This window comes from Neolamprologus multifasciatus, chromosome 2 (assembly GCF_963576455.1).
Source record: "Neolamprologus multifasciatus chromosome 2, fNeoMul1.2, whole genome shotgun sequence".
NCBI lineage: Eukaryota > Metazoa > Chordata > Actinopteri > Cichliformes > Cichlidae > Neolamprologus > Neolamprologus multifasciatus.
This window is the reverse complement of record NC_140440.1, coordinates 686,943-692,043: the sequence shown is the minus strand read 5'-3', so window position 1 is coordinate 692,043 and position 5,101 is coordinate 686,943. Positions and strand designations below refer to the sequence as shown.

At 50.8% G+C, this 5,101-nt stretch overlaps 1 pseudogene; it reads left to right on the top strand.

Moving 5' to 3' along the window:
* The first annotated feature begins 598 nt into the window (after window positions 1–598).
* LOC146523786 (putative Bax inhibitor 1 pseudogene) lies at window positions 599–1,997 on the top strand (annotated as a pseudogene).
* Window positions 1,998–5,101: the final 3,104 nt, after the last annotated feature.

Below are 5,101 nucleotides of genomic sequence, written 5' to 3'. Positions count from 1 at the left end.
CTTGGGGGGGTCACCACGACCCCCCATCATCATCCTCATCCTCATCATCAATACCATCCTAATAACAACACACACGCCCCTTGGGGGGGTCACCACGACCCCCCATCATCATCATCATCATCATCATCATCCTCATCAATACCATCCTAATAACAACACACACGCCCCTCGGGGGGGTCACCACGACCCCCCATCATCATCATCATCATCATCATCCTCATCAATACCATCCTAATAACAACACACACGCCCCGAGGGGGGTCACCAAGACCCCCCATCATCATCATCATCATCATCATCATCATCCTCATCCTCATCCTCATCCTCATCCTCATCATCAATACCATCCTAATAACAACACACACGCCCCGAGGGGGGGGGGGGGGGGGTCACCACGACCCATGCCCCGAGAACAGGCGGGCGCACAAGGGTTAAGGGAAACAACCGACTCGACGCCAACGCTTTCTTCACGCTGTAATAAAATATACAGCCAGAGGGGGGCGTTTTAAAAACGCACCCCCCTGTTCCGCGCGGCCCTAATGGCATACCCCCCGCGAGCCCCGCCTTTCCGTCCGCGGTCGTGTTGATATGGTGCACGGCCAGCAAAGGCCGCCTTTTCCATCCCAGGGTATGTTGAATGTACACACTAACACAACGTACACAGAAGAAGGGACTAATGCAAGTGTGTATCAGTGACGCCGCGGAATGACAAATATAACATCCTACCATGTTTCCTATGTACTACGATTGCCGCTTTGCACATTGTGCCACAATAAACATGAATCACAAGAAGCATGTAACGTCTGTGTCATATGTTTGCCATTGCTTCGCAGATAACACTTCTCTCAGTGACAGAGGAGCAGTCCTGTATATATGTACAGGTATGTGTTTTGAGACACCACATTAACTATAAAGCAGCGAAAGGAACTGGGTTGAGAGAGAGAGAGAGAGAGAGAGAGAGAGAGAGAGAGAGAGAGAGAGAGAGAGAGAGAGAGAGAGCATTAACCATAAAGCAGCGAAAGGAACTGGGTTGAGAGAGAGAGAGAGAGAGAGAGAGAGAGAGAGAGAGAGAGAGAGAGAGAGAGAGAGAGAGTTTCATTAGGCGTCACATCAACATGGATGCCCTCTTCCAGTTTACCCACATATCTGATTCCACCCAGGCGCACTTGAAAAACGTGTACTCAAGCTTGGCAATGTGCATGTGTCTGGTCGCTGTCGGCTCCTACGTCTACATCTATCTGGTCGCACGCCTGGTTACAGTGAGTGCGGTGCCCCCCCTCGCAGTCCTGTGGTTCTTGATCTGTCTTGCGGTGGCTACCCTCACCTCACTGGGGTTGTTTATCTGGTTTGCCGTGACCCCCCATAATCATGAGACAGAAAGGAAGAGACTAGCAATCCTTCAAGGATTTGCCTTTCTCACAGGTTTTAGCCTCGGACCCATACTGGACAGTGTCATCGCCGTCGATTCGAATGTCATCGAGACCGCCTTCTTGGGAGCCTCTGTGATTTTCATCTGCTTCACTCTCAGCGCCTTGTACGACACACACAGGAGCCACCTGTTCCTCCGAGGCACACTCATGTCCGGCTTTTCTATCCTGTTGCTGATGTCTCTGGTGAACGTGTTCTTTGGATCTACGCTTCTGTTTAAGGCGAACACGTACCTGGGACAGCTCGTCATGTGCGGCTTTGTCCTGTTTGACACTCAGCTCATTATCGAGAAAGCAGAGAACGGGGACAAGGACTACATCTGGCACTGTGTGACCTTGTTTATGGATTTCATTAGCATTTTTAGGAGACTGCTGATCATTCTTTCCACGAAGGAGAAGAACAGGAAGACGTTCTCCGAACGTATTTTGTGCAACATGATAACGACCGATGTGTGAAATGAGTGCATGTATGCTGTGTTATTACATTGCTTGAAAGAACACAAACGCTGCATGCTTCTGTTCATGATTGTTTTATTGTTGACAATAAACAACGACTACAACATTTTATGTGGGTTGTTTGTACGCTTGGTGAACAAGGTTATGCTAGAGAGGAGGTTAATGCAGAACGCCGCATCTCGCTTTAGCCGGCATTCTGAGGACTTTGCGAGTCTGGGCTGGCTGGGTCGCCTGCAGTGTCCGTGCTCTGGGATGCAGCTTGATTCTCAGCATTGTCGGCCTCATCGGATGCCACTAGCTCTGCGACCAGAGCGTATAGGCAGATATAGCCCGTTACCTCCACCATGATATTCCAGACCGGGTCAATGTCCACAACGCCTCGTCTCAAGACGCGAGCGCTCTCGCTGGGACACTTAGCAGTAGGCTCGACCTTGACTCTCACCGTGAAGTCGTGGTCCATTTCAAGAGTGAACCACATCTCGTACTCATCCTCGGCCAATCCCACATTGTCGTGGCCTGCGCATGTGGGATCACCCGAAGCCTCGTGTATCTTGTCCACAAACCTCGCTATTGTCCTGGCGGTGACATACAAATCCTTGGCGTACTCGGCATGGTCAACGGGGTGTTCGTGTACGTAACGGAGCATAGCCAGACACCATCTGTTGTTCCCCGTAGCACTCAGCGAGTGTCTATACAGAGACATGTTAGACATCATAACTTTGAATGTTAAAGTAAATGGCTCGACCGTCTTGGCGAACTCTGCAAACGTGTGCAAGTAGCCCTGCCGGTTTGCGTTAGAAGTCGCCGACGAGTGCGCACCGTCCAAGAGCACCAGCTGCCCGGTCGGGTTCATCTCGCTGTATTCGTGTTATGCTGCTATTCTCTGTGACTCCTATGTCTGGGTGACAGCGTGACTTGTTTGAATGCCGGTGAGCGTAGAACCAGGGGTTCGGTTTTATGTATTCTGTTTAACCATGGGTGGGGTTTTTGCCAATGTATATACGAGCCAGAAATTCATTTATGGTCTTAGGGTGCCATCTAGTGGCCATGAGGTTATGGCAGATTGTATAACATTACGCTGAAAACCCTAGTACTGTATAAGGGGTACACTGCTAGCCATAGTGGTTAATACAAATGTTTTTGTTCTTTCTGTTTACAGATGACCACACACACCCATATACACACTCACACCCCCTTTACCTGCATATGAATACTGTAATGCAATCGCCTCCCTACCAACACTGTACATCCTGTTGATGTCATCTGCCACCTCCTTATTAAAGTTATTGGAACTACATCGCTGTGGAGTACCATTCCTTCTGGCCGAGGACGACTCAGTTGAAGCGTGATCGGCAATCAGTGCAAACATATCTTACAGTATGTGTTGAATGACTAGTAGTGGTTGATACAGAATGCCTTTGTGACACCTACGTGTAATAAATGCTTGCTATCCCTTTTAACACACTGTGTGTTTCTTTAATATCTAGCATAATGCATGCTTGTCATATCCATTTGTCTTGTACGTACTATAAACAGAGTCTGTGAACGTTTTGGTATTACACAGCACACGTAGTCATACATAGCTGATGACACAGAATTCAAGCTGATACGTGGTAACCCCTTTGTGTTTTGTTTTGTTTTATTTGACAAATGGTGATTACAGTTTCAACACATACATGTACAAACATCACAATGCGAGCAAACGCATGCCCATTCTCTCGCTAAAACGTAGTAGAGTACAGCTGCGCAAGAACTATGTCTATGCGTGACACATGTTACACTGGAAGATACAACCTGACCGTTTTTCCGCGTGCACATTCTGAACAAACAGGATTAGGACATTCGCAGCTAGCGTGACCGCAAGGCTTGATGTACATCTTAGCCTTAGCACAATCCGAACAGATTACATCCTGTGACACGCTACTCATACGGACGAACCGGTACCAGGTCCACCGGCTTTTACAGTAGAAACACCTTCGCATCCCTGACACTGTCACGCTTTTCAGGATGCAATTCTCACATGCAACGTGTCCACAGTTAAACACACACATGTGTGTCCATTCGTAACAACAGGGACACGTGTATAGGTCCGTAGGTCTTCCGATTGACACAGGAGGCGTAGAGGACGTTGACAGTTGGGGTTCATTGAAAGATGCGTCGATTGTCGCCTGCAACACGGACGGTCCGTCCACGTCGATTGTCGCCTGCAACACGGACGGTCCGTCCACGTCGATTACCTCCTGCACGGACGGTCCGTCCACGTCCATTACCTCCTGCGACACGGACGGCCCGTCCGCCCTGTAGCTCCCAGGCCCAGGTCTTTGTACCGCAGCGGGCACTGTAGCAGAAGACACACGGCGGGGAGGTAGCCCCATTTCACGTCGGGTGTAATCGTCCATGAGAGGTGTACGCGTGGTCTCCCACGAGTTAGGACGTCCAGTGGGCACGGTTCCATTGTAGCTTTGGATCTGTAAGCCGAATGTGGGCTCGGTGGAAGACCTTTCGGCGTAATCCCTATCACTTGGATCGGGGCCGGTGAAGTCTACGGTGTTGATAAAGAAAACGGCCCTGCGATCGAGTTCGCAGTCCAGAACGTCTTGAAGCGATAACTTTGAACACAAGTTCTTGTTGTACGGTGGTAACCAGGAGAGGAAGGTTCTTCGTACCCTTTCGCAGTAGGCAAATAGCTTCCGTTCGGGCACCAATGCGTGCACCACCGCCAGCGTCTTGGTTCGCTGATCCTGTACGCATTTCCATTTGCTTACATGGAAACGCTTCATGTACGCGGCCCGGGGTAATGCTCGCTTGGCGTCTGGGGTGGTGGGGCGTACAATACCGGCTATGATGTGCTTATTTGCCAAGGACATGACTGTAGACACAGCACAAGTCTGCTACCCTGTGCTGTTTTGTTAAATAAGCTCCTGCTCTCGGTCGGCTGGCTCGGAGCTGCGGGTCGGCTGGCTCGGAGCTACGGGTCGGCTGGCTCGGACCCGTGGGTCGGCTGGCTCGGAGCTGCGGGTCGGCTGGCTCGGAGCTACGGGTCGGCTGGCTCGGACCCGTGGGTCGGCTGGCTCGGAGCTGCGGGTCGGCTTGCTCGGACCCGTGGGTCGGCTGGCTCGGAGCTGCGGGTCGGTGGATACTCTTCTGCTGTACTGTGTGTGATAGGACTTTGCATGCCCATAGAAGGCAACTGCCTGACTGTGTGAAGTGTGCATCGA